Below are 23,690 nucleotides of genomic sequence, written 5' to 3' on the forward strand. Positions count from 1 at the left end.
GCGCGCTATACGTGACTGAAATAATAGAGAATTGTGAAGGTGGTTCGATGAACCCTCTGCCAGGCACTTAAATGTGATTTGCAGAGTATCCATGTAGATGTAGGTGTAGATTGGGGATCCAGTTTTACTGTTAAAATTTAAAGGAGCTTTGGAAGACCAAAGATGAAATAAGGTTCGAATCCTGCCTCGGGCATGGATGCGTGTGATGTCCTTAGGTTAGTTAGGTTTAAGTAGTTCTAAGTTCCAACTGACTGATGACCTCAGATGTTAAGTCCCATAGTGCTCAGAGCCATTTGAATCATGAAATAAGGAAGGGATAAACAACAGTCCAGCGGAAGTTGTAAAATCATTGGGGGAAGTGCCAACAAAACGGCTACATAAGTTTGTATGTAGACTCTATGAGACTGGCGACATACCTACACTATGTGATCAAAAGTATCCGGACACCCCCAAAAACATAAGTTTTTCATGTTAGGTGCATTGTGCTGCCACCTACTGCCAGATACTCCATATCGGCGACCTCAGTAGTCATACCTAGGTCCATTGTTTCCGATGTGATAGTGAAGTGGAAACGTGGAGGGAGACGTATAGCACAAAAGCGTACAGCCGACCTCGTCTGTTAACTGATAGTTGATGAGGGTCGTAATGTGTAATAGGCAGACATCTATCCAGACCATCATACTGGACTTCCAAGCTGCTTCAGGATCCACTGCAAGTACTATGACAGTTGGGCGGGATGTGAGAAAACTTGGGTTTCATGGCCGAGCGGCTGCTCATAAGCCACACATCACGCCTCGCTTGGTGTAAGGAGCATAAACATTGGACGATTGAACAGTGGAAAAACGTTGTGTGGAGTGACGAATCACGGTACACAATGTGGCGATCCGCTGACAGGGTGTGGGTATTGCGAATGCCCGGTGAACGTCATCTGCCAGCGTGTGCAGTGCCAACAATAAAATTCGGAGGCGGTGGTGTTATGGTGTGGTCGTGTTTTTCATGGAGGGGGCTTGCACCCGTTGTTGTTTCGCGTGGCACTATCACAGCACAGGCCTAAATTGTTGTTTTAAGCACCTTCTTGCTTCCCACTGTTGAAGAGCAATTCGGGGTTGGCGATTGCATCTTGGCGGAGTGGTTTCATGACAATAACATCCCTGTAATTGACTGGCCTGCACAGAGTCCTTACCTGAATCCTATAGAAAACTTTTGGGATGTTTTGGAACGCCGACTTCGTGCCAGGTCTCACCGACCGACATCGATACCACTCCTCAGTGCAGCACTCCGTGAAGATTTGGCTGCCATTCCCCAAGAAACCTTCCAGCATCTAATTGAACCTATGCCTGCGACTGTGGAAACTGTCATCAAGGCTAAGGGTGGGCCAACACCATACTGAATTCCAGCATAACCGATGAAGGATTCCACGAACATATACGTCATTTTCAGCCAGGTGTCCGGATACTTTGTTCGCATAGTGTACATACTTCCGGAAAACAATCGTCCACACACTTCCGGAGACAGCAAGTACAGATAAGTGCGAGAACTATGGCACAGTCAGCTTAACAGCTCATGCGTCCAATTGGCTGACAAGAATAAAAGGCAGAAGAATCGAACTGAAAACTGAGGATCTGTTAGACGACGATCAGTTTGGCTTTATGAAAGATGTAGGCACCAGAGAGGCAGCTCTGACTGCGCTTGATCATGAAAGCGAGACTGAAGAAAGATCAAGACATGCTTATGGGATTTGTCGACTTGGAAAAAACGTTCGTCAGTGTAAAATGGTGCAAGATTTTCGAAATTCTGAGAAAAATGGGAGTAAACTGTAGAGAAAGACGAGTAATATACAATACGTGCCAGACTCAAGGTGGAACAAAAAGCCTGGAAAGCCAAATTCGAAGTTCTCGTATTAAAAAGGGAGTAAGACAAAGATGCAGTCTGTTGCCCCTACTGTTCAACCTATGCATCGAAGAAGCAATGAAGGAGTTATAAGAAAGGTTCAAGAGTGGGATTAAAATTCAGGGTGAAAAGATATTCATAGTAAGATTCGCTGATGACATGGCTATCCTCAAGGAAGGCGAAGAATAGTTACAGCATCTGTTGAATGGAATGAACAGTCTAAAGCGTACAGAATGTGAACTGATAGTAAACAGAAGATAGACGAAAGTAGCAAGAAGTAGCAAAAATGAGAGTAGTGGGAAGATTAACATCAAAATTGGTAATCGCGAAGTACACGAAGGTAAGTAATTGTGCAACTTTGGTAGCGAAACAACCCTTGACGGTCGGAGCAAGGAGGGCGCAGAAAGCAAACTAGCATAGGGAAAAAGGGCACTTCTGGCTGAAAGAAATCTACTAGTATCAAATAAAGGCCTTATTCTCATGAAGACATTACTGGGAATGTACATTTGGAGTACAGCGTTGTATGGTAGTGAATCAAGGACTGTGGGAAAACCGGAACAGAAGAGAAACAAAGCGTTTGAGATGTGATACTACAGAAGAATGTTGAAAATTAGGTGGACTGATAAAGTAAGGAGCTAGGATGTTCTCCGCAGAATGGACGAAGTAGGGCAGGATGAGGACGTGTGTTAAGACAGCTGAGAATAACTTCGTGGTATTACAGGGAGCTGTAGAGCGTATAAACTGTTGGGGAAGACACAGGTTAGAATACGTCCGACAAATAATTGAGAATGCACGCTCGAAGTGCTACTCTGACATGAAGAGGTTGACACAACAGAGGAATTCATGGTGGGCAATCAGAAGATTGATGACTCAAAAAAAGTCAGTAAAACGAAACGCGTTTCATGAGAAAAGTGCGCACAACCTTGTAGTTGCAATAATTATAAAGCGTCTACGGACACTATGACGACAAAAATGTGGAACAATACTAATAGTGAAAATCAAAAACTAGGTCATTAAAGCAAACAGAAAGGAAGAGAAATAGCGCACAGTGATCATGTATGAGAAATTTAGAATATCAGACGCAGTAGCATATTAAAAAGAAAAAATTAATTTCGAGTGTAGCAGTTGTGTTATACACTGCACCAACATTCGTGAGGATGGCGATTCAAGTCGCCGTTCGGTCAAGGAGGTTACATTTTTCCGTGGTTTCTCTGGCTCTCATGAGGCAAACGCGACGATGATTCCTTTGGAAATGACACGCTCGGTCTCCTTCCCTTTCAATCCGAGCCTGAGGCTAGTCTAATAAACTTGGAATACACGGGCGTTAATCAGTAATTCATCTCCTGAAACGTTTCACAGCTTCACGAATCATAGCGAAAATGGGCCACTCAGGACGCCGCAAACTACAGTAGATGGAACAAATGACGTCACGCTATCCTGAGCGAGGCCTACGAGAAAGACAGGCCGCGCCGCGGCGCATACGTCACGAAGGTAGGCCTGAACTCGCTCGCTCGCTCAGTTCGGCAGACAATCTAAGTTTCTACACCTGTTAACTCTTAACTGGTTGTATACGTACAAACGAGAATTGCATCTTCTACTGGAATCCACTGTTATGGAGTCTTACTGTTATTAGTCCTACAATGATCGGAAGTCCATAGACCTACTTATAATTTGCTACGGCTGTACTGGGGTATAATGAAATTAAAATCATGCCAAAATGATTAACAGTTGCATAAGGCACAACTTCTTGTATGAAATGAGGACTGCTAACCAGAAGAGACTAAATGCTATAAACAAGCCGTTACCACGTTTGTATCGAATACTGATCTTAAATTCTGTTGTAGTACTCTTAATCAGTAAGACTTCATAATAGCAGATTCCAGAAGAAGATGAAATTCTCGTTAGCACGTACACGCCCAGCTGCGAGTTAACAGGTTTAGAAACGCATTTTGTCTGTTGAGCTGAGCGAGCGAGCGGGTTCAGGCCTACCTCCGTGACGTACGTCAAGTGTGGCACCGGGTAGCAAGTAATAGCACGAGCGTCTTTACGTTTCAGGTGGAACGGCAGGGCGTGAGCCGCCGCTTTGTAGCACGCAGGAGGCGCTGGCGGCCCAAATACGAGCAGTTCGCCTGTGGGCGTGTCTCAGCGGTGCGGCTCGCCGGCAGTTTGGGACCGGCGCAAAGCACCGGCAAATACCCGCGAGCACCACCCGGCCGCATAGCTTCCTGCTACCGTAAGTACGAGTCGGTTTCTTTCCTCTGTTGGAACCTGGATCCGTTCTGGTTAACACTGTAAGTCTGGGCTAAGTCTTTGTTTCAGGAGTAACTAATTCTTTAGGCCAATAAGGTGTTCAATGCTAAATTCTACATAGTGATTCCATGATGATGCTACAGACTTTCAGGAATGATGGAGAAGTGTAAACGTATCAATCCGAGGTCCGGAAATTACCGAGTCGAGAAAGATAAAAGCGAAAATCTGGTACTGCTATTATAGTCTTCCACTCAGGCTGTTCAAGTCCTCTATTAAAAGGTCACGACCGGTTTTGCATTCTTCAAATGCACCATCAGGCGATCTGTACGTTGTAAGAATAACGTATTTACTCTTCGGAGTAACCAATACTAACAAATGCGATCATAATCACATAATACCGCTGAGAATACTATATTTAGATTATCTTTTATGTCATTGCAGTATACAGGAAAAAGAGTAATAGCCAGTTCCCATAGTGCATCGTCAAAGTAACAAAAATAAGTAACTCGCTATAAAGCGGTAGTCGAAGTTAAGATGACTACGCTCGAAAAGCAGCTTATAAGATATGGGCACATCTCAGTAACCATGAAAAACGGAAGCAGCCAGAAAAACCGTGGTTGCCGTAAGAACAAGCGAATAAATAAAGTCAAATAAACATAATATAACTTCAAGTAAGAACCAGACAAGAAATCAGCAAGGCTGAACACACAGCTCATCGTTAGACTGCTCAGGGAGGTAACACGGCACAAAACAGCTAAACTGTCGGAACGCTGTTGTAAGTCCGCGTGGGACTTGGCGCACGCGGAAAGGGCCGAGTCGTACATGCCGACGAGAAGAATGCACAGTGGTTACACAGTGTTACTAAACTAATCCTTCAACAAGCAGGGGTGAATATATTGACATCTAAAGGCAATGCATACAAATATGCTTCTAGGAACCAATAACCCACTTACTTAAGCATTAAAATTAGCCAAAAGGTTTCTACGGCGTAATCCGTCTGAGCATCAAGAAGAATTTTTTTTCAGAGTTCGATAACTTTCCAATTCTTCCAAAATATTAAGTGTATTGGCTTTGCTTTCTCGATGCAGTGTTCGAAGATTACAAGAGATATTCATAACTGGATGCCAAATTTCCAGTGGCGGGTACTTAAGGCTGATTTGGAGTGTGGGTTGATAATGTGCTCCTTAAAGTGCATCTCCAAATTTCTACCGGTTTGACCGAAACTCCTCGAACTACAATCATCGCATGTAATGCAATATACTCCAGGAGATTTATAACCATCAGATTACGGCTTCTTCCTGTATCTGAACCTCTCGCTAATGCAAGGTGTGCAGCTTTTCGAGGTGGTAGTATGGACCAAAACAAGAAAATGTTGTCTAATAAACATGCGATCTAAAATGCGTACCTTAAGAGTTATGAGCCCTTTTTTGTCTTCGCTACTATGAAACACATCTCTGCTGCTCGTTGGTCTCCATATTTTCGGGGGGAAATTGGACTGAAGCAAGAAAAATAACAAAAGAATGGCCAGTATGGGTTCTAAAAAGTCATGTGCAGTTGTTTAGTAGAAGAGGCGTGCTTCACAGTTGCGAAGATGAACACGCTCCATAGCTCTTAAGGTATGCATTTTAGAGTCCAAGTTTACTAGACACTGTTTTCTTGTTTGAGTCCATACAGTCTCCTCTCAAAATATAGAAACCAAAGTGTATTTCACAGTATTGAAAATGACCAAGTGCTCATAGCTCTTGCCGGCCGCTGTGGCCGAGCGGTTCTGGGCGCTTCAGTCCGGAACCGCGCTGCTGCTACAGTAGCAGGTTCGAATCCTCGGGAATGGATGTGTGTGATATCCTTAGGTTAGTTAGATTTAAGTAGTTCTAAGTCTAGGGGACTGATGACCTCAGATGTTAAGTCCCATAGTACTTTGAGCCATTTGAACCATTTTCTCGTAGCTCTTAAAGTATGCATTTTACAGCCCATTTTACTGAACGTTTTTTCTTGTTACCTGCCCTACATTGAGCAACAATAGGACCGTTAGATGTATCCCGTTGTCGGAGGCATCAGAACTATTTTCCCTCTGAATTTTCGACTTGGTCGTTTCCGGACCGGGGTCCCTTATATCTTGTCGGGCCTCGTTTAGCCCGGCGTAGTGCACCAGCTCGACGAGGCATTGACTCAACAAGTCGTTGGAAGTCCCCTGCAGAAATATAGAGCCATGCTGCCTCTATACCAGTCTTTAATTGCGAAAGTGTTGTCCTGCTCTCTATTACGTCCCATAAATGTTCGATGTGGTTCATGTCCAGGGATCTGGTTGGCCAATCGCGAACAACTATGGCCCGGCGACAATCCCATCACTGCTCGGGAACATAACGTCCGTGAATGACTGAAAATGGTCTCGAAGTAGCCGGACATCCGGGGCACCCTGTCCATTCCATGCAAACACAGCCCACGCCGTTATGGAGCCACTACCATCTTGCATAGTGCTTTGTTGACAACATGGGTCCATGGTTTCGTGGTGTCTACACTACATTCAATCGCTACCAACACTCAATCCATACCATCAGTTCTTACCAACTGATAGGGACTCAACTGACCGGGCACGGTTTTCCGGCCGCCTAGGGTCCAACCGCTATGGTCACGAGCCCAGGAGGGACTCGCGTCAGTGATGTGCTGCCATAGCCCAATAGCGCTGGATTTCGCTTCACTCTCCTAAGTGAAAGTTCGTCGTACATCCCATATTGATTTCTGCGGTTATTTCACGTACTACTGCATGTCTGCTAGCAGTGACGGCTGTAAGCAAACGCCGCTGCTCTCAGTCGTTAAGTGAAGGCCGTCGGCCACTGCGCTGTCCGTGGTGAGAGGTAATGCCTGAAATGTGCTATTCGTGGCACACTCTTGACACTGTGGATCTTGGAATACTGAATTCCTTGACGAGTTCCGAAATGGAATGTCCCATGCGTCTAGCTCCAAATACCATTCCGCATTCAAGGTCTGTTAATACTCGTCATGCTGCCATAATCACGTCGGAAACCTTTTCACATGAATCAACAGAGAACAAACGATAGTTTTGCCAATACATTGTCCTTTTATACCTTGTGTATATTGTACTACCACCATCTGCATATGTGCACTTCGCTATACCATGACTCCATGACGCCAGTATAGTGGGTTTTTGATGTGCTTATTTAAGCATTTCATTACTTGTCTTATTTCCCATCATATAAAACGCAGTACATAGTCTATTAAATGGCTGTATCACAGAGATAACGTTTCAAAATGTCGTATTTGGCTCAAAGTACGATGTGGTCTCTTACCATGAGCCACAGTTTAAAACTAGTGGACAAGTCACATATCATAAACAGACTTTATTGAACTTAAACTCAGGACTAATAAACTAAACATCCAAGTAAATACTCATAAAAGTAGTTTTTCTTGTCAACAAATTAGAACTAAAATTCATACCAATAAAGATTTAAAAGCAACATATCACTCTTATTGTTCTAAGCCTGTATAACATTTCTATATTGTTAATCTCTGTTGTCATTTTGTAAATGTCTGTTACAAAGTACTTTGTGCCGTGATCATAGCTCAGTATCACCAACAGGCTCAAGGTACAATTTTTCTCAAACTTCAGTAAATGGTTAACATAACCTAAAATGTTAAGATGTCGGGAAAATTCACAGTTATTAAGATAAATGTCTATCGTAATTATCAACCATTTAAGTTTACTTATATTTGTGCATATATAGCTGGAATAACATTGAATTAACGACAGAAAAACTTACTCTTTAGGAAATTAAAATTACTGCTCCTCGCTTCTTTAACAATAGCTGGTTATACTCATCACATCTGGTGTGAAAAAGCCTGGAGTTAGAGTATAGGCCAGAGATGTAAGATTGGCTCAAGGTACATGCCGGCTCAAGCTACGAGGCTCCCCCACAGTTGTTATTATTAGGTTTGCTCACATGTTCCTAGCGTTTCCCATAAGTTCAATAAACACGACAGATACACATAAAAGAGACTTTTGTCATAAATAAAATATTTTCCTTCACTATTTATAATTTGCCAACGGAGGGGTAACTTTTCAATTCCGCGACCAAAGAAATCACGTGCTTTTGAGGCGAAGATCTCGTCCAGCCAGGTTCAGAGCTCATTTTCGTCCGGAAAGAAACTTCCCTGAAGATTGTTCGATAGAGAGCGGAAAAGATGAAAATCTGAGGCCGCAAGATCAAGTGAACGTGGTAGGTACGGAATGACTTCCCAACGCAACTTCTGTGTAGTGTTTTTTGTCAGCCGTCCAGCATTATGCGGGTGGGCGTCACCATAGAGTACCATAACTTAACGCAGTCTTCCTGATCGTTGATCTTGGACTGCGTCTGCAAGACGTCTCAATTGTTGACAATAAATGCCAGAAATGATGACTGCACTGCGGGGAAGCAATTGGTATTGTACACTACTGGCCATTAAAATTGCTACACCAAGAAGAAATGCAGATGATAAACGGGTATTCATTGGACAAATATATTATACTAGAACTGACATGTCATTACATTTTCAGCAATTTGGGTGCATAGATCCTGAAAAATCAGTACCCATAACAACCACCTCTGGCCGTAATAACGACATTGATACGCCTGGGCATTGAGTCAAATAGAGCTTGGATGGCGTGTACAGGTACAGCTGCCCATGCAGCTTCAGCACGATACCACAGTTCATCAAGAGTAGTGACTGGCGTATTGTGACGAGCCAGTTGCTCGGCCACCATTGACCAGACGTTTTCAGTTGGTGAGAGATATGGAGAATGTGCTGCCCAGGGCAGCAGTCGAACATTTTATGTATCCAGAAACGCCCGTACAGGACCTGCAACATGCGGCCGTGCATTATCCGGCTAAAATGTAGGGTTTCGCAGGGATCGAATGAAGGGTAGAGCCACGGGTAGTAACACATCTGAAATGTAACGTCCACTGTTCAAAGTGCCGTCAATGCGAACAAGAGGTGACCGAGACGTGTAACCAATGGCACCCCATACCATCACGCCGGGTGATACGCCAGTATGGCCATGACGAATACACGCTTCCAATGTGCGTTCACAGCGATGTCGCCAAACACGGATGCGACCATCATGATGCTGTAAACAGAACTTGGATTCATCCGAAAAAATGACGTTTTGCCATTCGTGCACCCAGGTTCGTCGTTGAGTACACCATCGCAGGCGCTGCTGTCTGTAATGCAGCATCAAGGGTAACCGCAGCCATGGTCTGTGAGCTGATAGTCCATGCTGCCGCAAACGTCGTCGAACTGTTCGTGCAGATGGTTGTTGCTTGCAAACGTCCCCATCTGTTGCCTCAGGGATCGAGACATGGCTGCACGATCCGTTACAGCCATGCGGATAAGATGCCTGTCATCTCGACTGCTAGTGATACGAGGTCGTTGGGATCCAGCACGGCGTTCTTTATTACCCTCCTGAACCCACCGATTCCATATTCTGTTAACAGTCATTGGGTCTCGACCAACGCGAGCAGCAATGTCGCGATACGATAAACTGCATTCGCGATAGACTACAATCCGACTTTTACCTCCTTACACGAGGCATCACAACAACGTTTCACGAGGCATCGCCGGTCAACTGCTGTTTGTGTATGAGAAATCGGTTGGAAACTTTCCTCATGTCAGCACGTTGTAGGTGTCGCCACCGGCGCCAACCTTGTATGAATGCTCTGAAAAGCTAATCATTTTCATATCAGAGCATCTTCTTCCTGTCGGTTAAATTTCGCGTCTGTAGCACGTCATCTTCGTGGCATAGCAATTTTAATGGCCAGTAGTGTAGTACACCACACGGTCGCTGTTCCATCAGATGCATAACTATCTTTTGTGGATGCGCGCAGGTATTTGTACGGGGAGTACAGCTTTGTTTGGGCTCAGTCATTCCTTTCTTTCCCTTTCCTTATGTTAGCATAAAGACACCGTTTGTCGTCACCAGTAACGATACGGTTTAGGAATGGTCGGTGTTGTATACAAACCAATTAAGACGAGCAAGCAGAGATGCGCATATGGCCACCCAATGATTTTTGTGATTTTGGCTTAGAGCATGCGGAACCGATTTTTGGACCTTTCCCGTTGCAGGAAAATGTCGCGCGGTGGTGCAATGATTACATTTACCGGTTCTCGAGCACACTGGCGTGGATAATTGTGGATTAACGCACTTAAACGATCTTCATCAAACCACAAAAGTCTTCCTGAAAGTGGAGCGTCACTATTTCCAAAACGAACTTCCTTAAAAGGATAAAACTGTTTTCTTGCTGTGCACCGTCCAGTGCCATTATCCCCACACAAAGCACAAATATTTCTGGCTGCCTACACTGCTATCACCTTTCTACTGCCCGCATCTCGTGGTCGTGCGGTAGCGTTCTCGCTTCCGACGCCCGGGTTCCCGGGTTCGATTCCCGGCGGGGTCAGGGATTTTCTCTGCCTCGTGATGGCTGGGTGTTGTGTGCTGACCTTAGGTTAGTTAGGTTTAATTAGTTCTAAGTTCTAGGGGACTGATGACCATAGATGTTAAGTCCCATAGTGCTCAGAGCCATTTGAACCTTTCTACTGAACTGATACAGAAGAATACGTCAAAAACGTTCCGATTTCTCCGCTTGGCACTCCACATTTTAGTGTCCACAGCTCCACTTACTATCTCCAAAACGAGCGAGGTGGCGCAGTGGTTAGCACGCTGGGCTCGCATTAAAGAGGACGACGGTGCAAACCCGATTCCAGCCATTCTGAATTAGGTTTTCCGTGATTCCCCTAAATCGCTTCAGGCAAATGCCGAGATAGTTCCTTTGAAAGGGCACGGACGACTTCCTTTTCCATCCTTCCCTAATCCGATGGGACCTATGACCTCGCAGTTTGGTCGCCTCCCCAGAATCAACCAGCCAGCTATCTCCAAATGACAAAATGACAACTTATAAACTCAGAAAGCAACAATGATCTAAAAATAAAAAACGACGATCGATAAGTAAACCTATAGCAACAGGAATACCAACATGCAAAACAAAAACACTTCGAACTTACGCACCAACGTAATATAATAACACGAGATAGGCAAGTGCAATGCTCGATCCCTTCTCTGAATTTTTAAATAACTGGTTGTTGAATTTTCTACTGTCCGCAATGACAACACTATCACAGTGAAAACAACTTAGGTATACAAAAGGTTCATTTTTTACTTGTGGGTCACGTAGCCATGGAAAAGTTGTAGGGCAGTCAAGGGATCTAGAAATCTAAATCTAGTCTAACCGATTTTTATTTGCTCTTTCTGATGGATGCAATTCATATTAAACTGACAGAGAGCAAAATTCTCTAAAACCTCATTTGAAATTACACAGAATGACGCATACACTGTGAGGAGGTACTAAATTATATGGAATTTTATTTATGACAATGCATCTACAAAGATTGCAAACCTACAACATGTCAACATTTAAACAGAGCTCTCCTGCATAAAAGGACACAAATGACAACAGCTATATACGGATCTCAAGGTCTCTTATGTATTTTGTCACACTATCCGTCCCTGTTAGGAAATATTCGACAGGACCCTAATAGCACTTGTGGGACATGTTGATAGATCAGCAACTGTCTGTCGCTCCGCACCACAGTCACACGATAGTGTAAAGATTTATTCGACTTGTAGAGGGTGTCTGCACATCTTCTTTAGCCTGTTCGGATGCGGTTAATGGTTGTCCAATTTGCCCGAGGCTGGTCAGATCTATACGATTGTGCAGAACAATTTTGTTGCCGGTAGCGTTAACTGAATTCCATTCCGATGAGAGTCCTGGCTGCGATAAGAGTGGGATATCTTGGTCTTAGTCTTTTTCGTTCCACAGGGACACATCGTTATGTATTAGAAGGTCGGTGTTATCAGAAATCTTCTGGCATTCAGTCAGTAACGCACTCTTCCTTCGGATATCAGGACGTGGAATTGGATCAAGATATGTAGCCAGTATGTGGGATTAGACCATATTGACCCATAATAGTGTTCATGGCCTAGTTAACTGTACATCCATCTTTTTTACGCGTGATCTATTAAGTCAGATAGGCGCACAATACTCTACTGCTGAGTATACCATTGCGAAGAGTGGCTGCTGACGATCCGCAGCGAGTGCCGCGAGAGTTTACAGAGAATGTTGTTTCTGCTTAGCTTAGCAGATGTTCGTGTCAAGTGCCTCTTAAAAGAAAGTGTGCTATCTAATGTAATCCCTCACAAATTCAAAGTTAATGAGGCAAAAGGGACCACAAATTACAATCAATTTGGCAACGTAAGTTGCTTTACAGAACAAGTAAGTCACCAGTGCTCAGAATATGAATCACACTACCACAATAGCGATACTTACATTTAACCATAATTAACTGGTGTGCGCCAAAAAGACGTCGAACAGGAGACGAATCCCAAAAAACTTCCTTTTCTGCCCTCCAAACTTTTCAAAAAACCCTACATGTAGGGGACGACACAGTATTGTTGCCAATGTAATGAATCATAATACTGCATATTTCACGAAATAAAAACCAGAGGAATTAATTTTTGGCTGTGTTCCCCTGGTCCCCGCAGCAGAAACTTCATATTCTTGCCGTACAATCGTACAAAACGTACATTAGCAAACGAGAGATTGGAACCGGCCTGGAGCAGTGTCTCATCGGTTGGTCAGCCTCTTCGCGCCAATCATGATGGCAGGGGCGTCTCATTCGATTGAATACACCAGACTTTAGGGCAAAAGCAACCGGCTTTGTGATACTGGTCAAGCGATGCCACGGCGTCCTGTCCTTTTATGTTCATGCAGAAAACGCAAAAACGTCATGCTCAATTATTCTCTGGAGAGGGCAGTAGCGGCAAGGCAGTCTGTACCCTCAGTGATGACAGGCATCAGCTTTCATCAACGAAAGCACGCAACGGGCCACGGCCTCACTTCCATGAAAGGTGCTTAATTCCCTTGGGAGACCTGTCCCTCCTAATGAGGTTTATTGACCACTTCCGGGAACTAAAGACCACAATGGGAGCGCACCCTCCCAGCGATAAACACTCGAAGATTCGAAAATGTCCTCCATAGCGAACATGCCCAGTAGTCCGTTACGCACAGTAAAATAACCACGAAATAGTGGCAGAAAATGAAACAATATCGTATAGCGATAAGTGACAGTCGTGGTACAACGTGCTGAGATCTGCTGCTTCAAGGCCTCCATGATGTTGTCACTCATGGAAGACCACATATTGCTTAAGCTGTAATGATCTACCTCGATACAGACACTGTTTGACTGTTGCCCTGGCCAGCACGTTCTGTAGGTCCCTCGTCCATTCTAAACATCCGGTCATGGGTTGCCGAGAGACTGACTTGCCGCCAGTCGCCACTCACTAGGACTGGTGTACTGTGTATAGAGGTGAAGCAGCATGGCATGACGTACCTCAGTATGTCATCCAGCCACAGCCTGGCTAGAGCCACAGTTGGAGCCAGAAGTGGCAGCTCAGTGTACTAAATTGCACACTCAGAAATTTATTAATATATCTTAATTTTATCCATTACGGGTTAGTGTTTCTTCTGTGACCGTATTACTTTCGTAAAACAGAGAACAACCTCCTTCAGGCACAACCGTGATTTTATTTCAGTGAACGGCGCATTTTGAGCCCTTGAAGTTCATCCCCAGAAGCTTTGACAGTCTACATCAATTTTTTTCCAAATTTAGGTTAATTTTGGCCCTGGTAAGAGTACATTGGTATGCTATGAAGTGGCACATTGTGAATATAAGTTTACAAAACTAAGACAAATCGAAAAATCACATACTGTTTCCAGTAATGGATACAGGGTTTTGAAGTACAGTACGAGTAGATATGTTTATGTACATATACGCACTTTCCATTACACAGCGCATTTCTGAATACCAGTCAAAACAAGTCAAAGAATTTCAGATCTAAAGATTTTATATTTCTACAAATATACAGATATAAAGCTGTTGTATTATGATTTACTCTTAAGTATCATTTATAAATCCAGTATTTGTGAATGTATCAAATTTGGCTGTATGCTACCAAATGACTGTACAATTAAATATATGTTTTTTAGGAAAAAATAAACTTTGAAAATGACATAGTCACAAATATTTTATTTAAGAAAGATATCCACGTACAATTTACAATACAACAGTTTTGTATATTGTTTGAAATCATAAAATTTCTAAATTCGTAGAAATTCAGCAGCTTTATATCTAAAATTCTTTGACTTGTGTTTTCAAATGTGTTGTGTGACGGAAACTGTATGTATGTACATGAACATGTCTAGTCATAATGTACTACAAAATCATGTATTCATGTGCCACTTTATAATATACCAATGTAATCTTTCCAGGATCAGAATTAACATAAATTTGCGGAAAAAATCGATGAGGGCTGTCAAAACACCTGAGGATGAGCCCCCAGCGCTCAAAATGCATCATCTATTGAAGTAATTTCACATTTTTGACTGAAGGCGATTGTTCTCTGTTTTATGTTAATAATGTATTCTTCCTAATATAGGCACAATAAGTAAATTTATATTCTATCCTATCTGGTGTTGCAATTTTAATGGCTAGCAGAGTATTAGAAAAAGCACATCACGTCAGTGCATTTCCAAAGAGAGTATTCTCCTGATAGAAGGTGATAGCCCAAGTAACTCAGAAAACGATCTAGGACAGTCATTGTCTCTCATTTTTCTCTCGTTTAAGAGACTTAGATACCGAAACATTTCACATAGCGGTCTACCAAACTATAGGCAGCAAGAACTCTCCTCTTGTGTTGTAAATAAGAGCAAATGGAACAAAAACAATTGCGCTGAAAGAGATTACTAATATCTTTAGTATCGAATGTAGCTACCGACTTTTTTATGTACTGGCATCGCCTGAAAATGGTCTTGGTGGCTGTAACCGGTCGTGGTGCTACAAAATAAAATGGCAACAGGTGCTGTAATTTGTTTCCAAATAACTACTATCAATTTTTTGTTGTTGATGAAGGATATAAAAATTTAATTTATTAGTTCTTCTTATTGATCATCATCATCATCAATTTAAAATCCTTTGCTGGATAAAAGCCGTCTCTAGACTTTTCCGTGCATTGCGATCTTTAGTGGTACTACACGTTGTGTAATATCACCTACGCATCTTTCATTAGATAGCCACCTGGCTCTTTTCTTACTTCTCAGAAACCAGCAAATAACTTCCTTGGTTCATACATCGTCCATTCATTTGAGACATGTCCTGTTCACGTCCATTTCACTTTTAGCACCAGCGTGGTGATGTATCTCGCTTCAATCACTTAGATAGTCAGTTCGTTTGGTTTTCCGCGTCTACTTGAAATTCCCGGCACGCGCTTCTCCATATCGGCACGGAGAATATGACGCACCAGTTGTCCACATGTGTGATTTATTTAATTTAAAAACACATGTTTCGGCAGTGTATGATCACATTATGAAGTTCTTAAATCTCTGAACCGATATAGTGATACAGTTGTCCTATGGCCTGACAACAGATAACTCTTCTCGACTTTTGCTTATCAGCACTCAGTTTTTGATTGGTTTTCACATTAAAAACTCATGTCACACTGCCACAAGTCAAAACCTGCGATGCAACTGACTGATGTATGTGACAGCAGGCTTCCTCGGCGTATTCCAGTGATAAAATGTTCTGGGGTGATTAGTCGAATGGTGGCGTCCTCTTGTCGCAATATTTCTGTGAGTTTAGTACCCATAATCTTCAGGCTGTGTTCTGCGTCTCTATATAGCCGCTGGAGCGCTGACCTCTTCTGTGGATGGGACGATGGCGGGCCTCCGGAAAGGGTGGAGGAACGCACTGCGGGCCCATCCGAGCACCGTGTCGTGTCTCTCCATTCTGTCTGCGGACGCCGCCGCCTTCGAAACGGAGCGTTCCTATTATATTTCACAGTTGAGAAATCTCACGCTGTCCTGGGTTGAAACCCGCTATCGCGGCTTATTAGGTTGTTGTGCAGACGTATATCCACCACCTCTTTGACAATAGAGTCCCAGAACACGTTGGCGCTGCGTTGCTTCTTCGTTTGTTCAAAATCGAAAGTGTGATCGTGGTTGACGCTATGCTCTACCAACTGTCTACTTGTCTGTCTCGCCCAGTCTAGCATCCCGACACTTTTGCTCAAGATAACAGGTACGAAACTCATTGAAATTTTGCGACAAGATGACACCACCACACTACTGATCACCCAAGAAGATTTATCACACACTGACTATTTTCTGAAAGCTTACTTTTGAGAACCTTGTTCAGTTTACCAAAAGTACACTACTGGCCATTAAAATTGCTACACCAAGAAGAAATGCAGATGATAAGCGGGTATTCATTGGACAAATATATTATACTAGAACTGACATGTGATTACATTTTCACGCAGTTTGGGTGCATAGATCCTGAAAAATCGGTACCGAGAACAACCACCTCTGGCCGTGATAACGGCCTTGATACGCCTGGGCATTGAGTCAAACAGAGCTTGGATGGCGTGTACAAGTACAGCTGCCCTAGCAGCTTCAACATGATACCACAGTTCATCAAGAGTAGTGACTGGCGTATTGTGACGAGCCAGTTTCTCGGCCACCTTTGACCAGACGTTTTCAGTTGGTGAGAGATATGGAGAATGTGCTGGGCAGGAAAGCAGTCGAACATTTTCTGTATCCAGAAAGGCCCGTACAGGACCTGCAACATGCGTTCGTGGATTCTCCTGCTGAAATGTAGTGTTTCGCAGGGATCGAATGAAGGGTGGAGTCACGGGTCGTAGCACATCTGAAATGTAACGTCCACTGTTCAAAGTGCCGTCAATGCGAACAAGAGGTGACCGAGATGTGTAACCAATGAAGCCCCATACCATCACGCCGGGTGATACGCCAGTACGGCGATGACGAATACACGCTTCCAATGTGCGTTCACAGCGATGTCGCCAAAAGCGGATGCGACCATCATGATGCTGTAAACAGAAGCTGGATTCATGCGAAAAAATGACGTTTTGCCATTTGTGCACCCAGGTTCGTCGCTGAGTACACCATCGCACGCGCTCCTGTCTGTGATGCACCGTCAAGGGTAACCGCAGCCATTGTCTTCGAGCTGATAGTCCGTGCTGGTGCAAACGTTGTCCAACTGTTCTTGCAGATGGTTGTTGTCTTGCAAACGGCCCCATCTGTTGACTCAGGGATCGAGACGTGGCTGCACGATCCGTTACAGCCATGCGGATAAGATGCCTGTCATCTCGACTGCTAGTGATACGAGGTCGTTGGGATCCAGCACGGCGTTCCGTATTACCCTCCTGAATCCACCGATTCCATATTCTGCTAACAGTCATTGGATCTCGACCAACGCGAGCAGCAATGTCGCGATACGATAAACCGCAATCGCGATGGGCTACAATCCGACCTTTATCAAAGTCGGAAACGTGATGGTACGCATTTCTTCTCCTTACACGAGGCATCACAACAACGTTTCACCAGGCAACATCTGTCAATTGCTGTTTACGTATGAGAAATCGGTTGGAAACTTTCCTCATGTCAGCACGTTGTAGGTGTCGCCACCGGCGCCAACCGTGTGTGAATGCCCTGAAAAGCTAATCTTATGCGTATCACAACATCTTCTTCCTGTCGGTTAAATTTCGGTCTGTAACTCGTCATCTTCGTGGCATAGCAATTTTAATGGCCAGTAGTGTACTTCTGGCCATTTTTACTCTTCTGGTTATTTCTTTTGCTGTCTGCCTACTGACCCTGACGCTAGACGTCTTCTAGCCTTCTACGAAAGTTTAGCCCAGTAGGCTGTATTCTCAGACGATCTGGATGATGCGTGCCACAGTCTGTTCTCGCCATCGTACTCACTTGCAGCGATCTCTGATAAACACAACGTAATTTTCCGTACTACAGTAAATATATTAGCTCACCACCAACTGTGACCGCCTAGTGACGTTATGGAGCCATACGTGGTGCCTATGGGTGTGGTTGTCTGTTTTGTGGCATACTAGCGACACCTAGAAATTTTTTTTTGTCTATTTTTATCTGACGTCGACATGTCGAAGAACTGCGGGCCAAAGCGACGGGCAGCCTGGCCAAGTCTGCTAGCTTCTAAAACCGACGACAACATTTCCACAGGACCTTGGAATCATTCTGTCCAAGACACCGCTGAGTCCAGCTCTCGAGTATATGTCAGTAATTTGGGGAAATGCGGCAGATGCATCACATCAATCGCTTATAGCGGGCACAAAATTCAGCTCTGAAACACGCTTTGCAACTACCTTTGGATTTCCTGAGGACGGAAATTTATCAGGTAACCTGAATACCTTACCACCGGAAGAGGTTTAGGTGATCACCTGGTGATTTTCTACTGAATTATTAATAATTTTAAGAATAATGATTACGATGGAAATTTGCTGGCGCCGCACAAGAGACGTAACAATAGTGATTTTTCTCGGGAGCCTGTGTCGCAGCTAATTTACACCCAGCAACGCGCTCTCCAGACAGTCAGGACTACGATTTTCCGTATACATGAAAAATCTTTAACATATAACATTGGATTATTAGATGATAGTTTTCGAGCCTTGAAGTTACTTACCTCCTGTTCCTCTTAGACAATGTTATGACATCCAGATTGCTTTGCTTAAATTTATTGCTTCTCCGCCGTATTACAGATACTGGTAACGTAGATAGATGGATCAGGTGGAATAAGGAACTAATAAATGAAGTTGACTTCGCACTATAAGAATTAATAAATGAAGTTGACTTCGCACTATAAGAATTAATGTATTTCACATTATCAGTGAACTAACCAGAAATCCATGTCGTCTTTCTATCATGACCAGGAAAAGACAGACAGTACATGATTGATGAAACATCCAATACGAGTTTTTACAAACATAAGAAAATTAATGTTCTTCATCTTTTTTCGCTAGCTCCACAGGCTTGATTGTTGCGTTTTAATCTTTTCCGTGAGCTACTTAGGAAAATGAATGGATAAAAATAGACAGAAAAAATAAGGCACATACATATATGGGCAAATGATGATGATGATAAACAAGAAGAACTAATAAACTAAATTTTCATATCCTTCATCAACAACAAAAAAGATGATGGTAGTTATTTGGAAACAAATTACAGCACCTGTTGCCATTTTATTTTGTAACACCACGACCGGTTACAGCCACCAAGACCATTTTCAGGCGATGCCAGTACATATAAAAAGTCGGTAGCTACATTCGGCACTAAAGATATTAGTAATCTCTTTCAGCGCAATTTTTTTTGTTCCATTTGCTCTTATTTACAATACAAGATGAGAGTTCTTGCTGCATACTGTTTGGTCGACCGCCATGTGCAAGGTTTCGGTATCTAAGTCTCTTAAACGAGAGAAAAATGAGAGGCAATTACTACCCTACACCGTTTTTTGAGTTTCTCAGGTTATCACCTTCTATCAGGAGAATATTCCCTTTGTAAATGCACTGACGTGATGTGCTTTTTGTAACACTCCGATAGCCATTCAAATTGCCACACCAGATAGGATAGTAAATAAGAAATTTACCTATTGTGCATATAATAGGAGGAATACATTATTAACATGAACAATCGCCTTCAGTCAAAATTGTGAATTTACTTCAATAGATGAAGCAATTTTAGCTCTGGGGGCTCATCTTCAGGTGTTTTGACAGTCCTCATCGAATTGTTCCGCAAATTTAGCTTAATTCTGATGCTGGAAAGATTACATTGGTATATTATAAAGTGGCACATGAATACATGATTTTGTAGTACATTATGACGAGACATGTTCATGTACAGTCGTGCTCAAAAGTATCCGAACGACCAGAATTGCATTTCGCCTGATTCGCATGCAACCCGCATAACACAGCTGTCTAGCAGGTCCTCTAATCGCTCCTCGGTACAGTCGTTTGGCTGTTGAAAATGGTTCCAACAAGTCACTACTAGAAAACACTGCTCTGTATCGCAATAACTCAAGATGTAAAGTAATACCACGATACTACAAATATCAGGGAACACCTTATCACAGATAAGACTATCCTTAAGGCTTGTAAGCTCACATTTATTACAATAAATGACATCCTGAAATGTTACCACTCTCATTTTTACGTCAGATAGGTAATGCACGTAGTAAGTTCGTCGTATTTATGATTTCCTCTTCAAAGTAACATACAGTACTTATTATTTAACACAGAATGACATCAAAAATTTAAGTTATTCACGAGCAGCTAGTTGAGAATATGTATGAACTTCAAATGACACCACGAAACGTCTCGTTCTGCATATGGATTCAAACCCAGGTCATGCAGACTAAGCAAAGATTTCGTGACTGACAGAAACTAACAGTCATTCTCAACTAGGCATACAGAGAGTGATATACCTCGATTTTAACAGTATCAGTTAGGAAATATCAACTTTAAATTACACAACGTAAACATTTTTAACGGACGCGAATTCCTACCCAGCATCTATTGTCCCTGTTAACGAACTACGAGAGGTGTTAAATATTGCTTCTTCACAAGTAACTTACTTGATATGCCGTGAGGTAAAGCTTTGTGTTGGACAGGGATTCGAACCCAGAACCTAATCGCATTGTTATCGAAGCACAATCAACTGTGACATATCGGATTTTCTCGGCAGTAGCTAGATGTTTTAACTGAAATGACGTGACGAAACATTAAATTTTTCCTTCCCAGGACTCCAACTCGGCACCTATCGCTGTTATATTCTAGAGAAAACGAACGTTAAATATGGGTTTGTTACACCAGCAGCGACATGTGAGCAGGTTTGAACTAGAAATAATATGACGAAGAGTTCAGTGCTGACAGGTAATCGAACCCCACACATATCGTTATTGACTACACACAAAGGGACGTCAACTACCGAATTTTTCTCCACCAGCAGCTCGGAATAACATCCTTGAACTTACAGTGATCTCGCAAATAGTTCTGTGCCTCACTGGGAGTCAAAAACGTCAGATATCGTTAGAGTTCACAACGAATGAAAATACATTAAAAATCAAAATTATCTTCCACCAGCAAATAGGTCATAATACATAATGAAAACTTTAGTGCCGGGCCAGGATTCGAACCCTTTCGTGTGCAATATGTGGAGATGTTGACGAATCTGCAGTTTTGAACAAACAACAAATTGTAGTCGAGCTGTATTGTCACCAAGCGATCAAATTCCGAGTTAAGGGCGGTCTGAGTTGCATTCTCAGTTCAGAACCAATTTTATTGACATACAGAGGCTCGTGTAAAAGATGGAATAAGTGTTCTGTGACCCTACATAGCGTTTGTTTTGTCACCAGAGATAAATAACTAGTATAAGAAAGATTACTGGTGATAGAGTATCTACATGTCGCCACTCCAGACTTTATCGTGGTTCAACCTAACGTCTACTTGGTAGAGAAGGAATATCATGTTTAATGTGAATTTCAGACCACAATGCCATTATACCTTCTTCACTTGGCGTAGCCAGAAGAGAATAGAATCTGCCTCTCCCTATCAAAAATCATCAGCAGAAGTTGGAATTGAACCCAGACCATAAGTATATGAACCAATCATCAATCCAACAGACCACCAAATCCTCTTCTCTATAACTTATTTTTCTATCATAACGATGTTGCGCCACACTGGATGAGAATTCTGACACACAGACTCCCTGTAGTGGTTTGCAGCATGTTCAGTACATTCATTTACTTGGTTGACCGAATCGCCATGAACTAGCTGCCTCTGCTACCCAGTGCATACATTCGACTCTATTTTGTAATCACCGAAATAAAATCACGTAACTGCCACCTACACAGAACTGCCAACAGTGTTAGGATGCAGACATTTAAATAGGAAGTGTTCCTTTCCACTTGAGCTACTCTATTGCGCTATCTGTTTGTTGAAAACGTCGTGCAGTGCAAAAGAAAAGCTGTAACTGTCTGTCTCTCAGAAGTCTAGATCCGGCCACATGCATTATCTCACAGCACTGTGGAATTCGGAAGTTCTGGAGGAATTGTTGTTGACTTCTGGAGCTGCCATAGATACGTGTCAGCTAGTAGCATAACGGTAAGCGTCGTGCACCTGTAGATAAAATGTCGCGAGTACATTCACTGCTGACAACAACTGAAAATCACAAGTTTTCCACGTTTTTCACTACACCATGAAATAATTCGTCAATTGGGTGTTTGATTCTGCTTATTTCGAACAATCCTTTTTATACTTGGTTTGCTGTCCACCAATGCATGTACTAAGTCATGTGACAGGTTCATTCAGTTCATCACTTTTAGTTTGTTTGCTAACGTAAACAAAAGTCTATGTTCACACCTTTAAGTTGTGTGTGGAAACGGTTTTCTTAAAGAGTTCTTTCTAATAATGATAGCTACTCATCACCGACCTTTCACTAAAATAGTACCAATTATATTTCAAGGAAATCTGTTTGGAGCACGTTCCCTTTTTGACGTACGAATTTGTGCTTTCCGACGAGTTGCATTTTCTGGAAGTGTTCTTCATTCACAGAAAAAAAAAACCGTTGCTATTAGAATTTATTAACGAAGAATATTGATAACTACTACCACTTGACTGACAGTAAAAGAAATAAATGTTCTCGAGTGCTCTTGCTAAAATAAATAAAATTTCAAAATGACGCTCTTATTGTAAATGAAACTCGATGTTTGTAACGAGCTCGTATTACGGGACTTTTGCTCACGATATTGAAACCTGATCTTTTAACACAAAAACCATTCAAAATTTGGAGCGCCTCAGCAATCTATGGAGAGATAAGCGTGGCAAATTACCGTCAGAGGCAGGAGAGCAAGTAAATGGATTAGTTAGTTGCACGTTCCATAGATCAAGTGAATGATTCTTTTATGGAAATGATGTGGAACGAGCTAGTTTACAGTATATGTACACAGTATATGATTAGTGTTAACATTAATGAACACATTATTATTTTAGTATCTAAAATTAAGAACATACTAGTTTTTAAGTAGAAATTCTCAATGGAATTGAAGCAGTTGTCCAGGAGAAATGATTTTAAATTAGATTTAAAACTTGCTTCGCTACCGGTCTACCATTTTATGTTACTGGGAAAATGACGAAAAGTTCTTGCTGCTGCTTATTGAACGCCTTTCTGAGCCACTGACAACTTTAACAATGGTTAAAATTGTAGGTTTGAGCATCACTGTGTTCTTCTCAAATTGTGAAGGATTATTAATGAAAAATTTCATTAGAGAATGTATTTATTGTGACAGCGTATTAAAACGCCTAGCTCCTGGAAGAGATACCTACAAGACATTAGGGAACAGACTAGAGTGGAAGGCGTTGCTATGACAGAGATGAAAAAAAGTGGAGGTGGGCTGGACAGTAGCCGGGCACGAGCAACAGGGAACCGTACCGGTCAGGATCGCAGCGCATGGAAATACCTAGAGGGAGCTTTTATCCAACAGTAGACGTCAAATGGCGTATGAATATCCTGATTCATTCATGTTGGTCTCCCGTAATAGTGACTACTTTAAAAAAATCATAGTAGTCACTA

General features: G+C 42.6%; 1 protein-coding gene across 1 annotated transcript in view; it reads left to right on the forward strand.

Moving 5' to 3' along the window:
* Positions 1 to 23,690, forward strand: part of LOC124613107 (chitinase-3-like protein 1) — a 109,610-nt gene that overhangs the window by 14,293 nt on the left and 71,627 nt on the right. The window contains exon 2 of the mRNA XM_047141710.1: positions 3,946 to 4,123. The gene's annotated coding sequence lies outside the window, so the exon portion shown is untranslated. The remainder of the gene's footprint in view (positions 1 to 3,945; positions 4,124 to 23,690) is intronic.

This window comes from Schistocerca americana, chromosome 4 (assembly GCF_021461395.2).
Source record: "Schistocerca americana isolate TAMUIC-IGC-003095 chromosome 4, iqSchAmer2.1, whole genome shotgun sequence".
In the NCBI taxonomy this organism is placed as follows: Eukaryota; Metazoa; Arthropoda; class Insecta; order Orthoptera; family Acrididae; genus Schistocerca; species Schistocerca americana.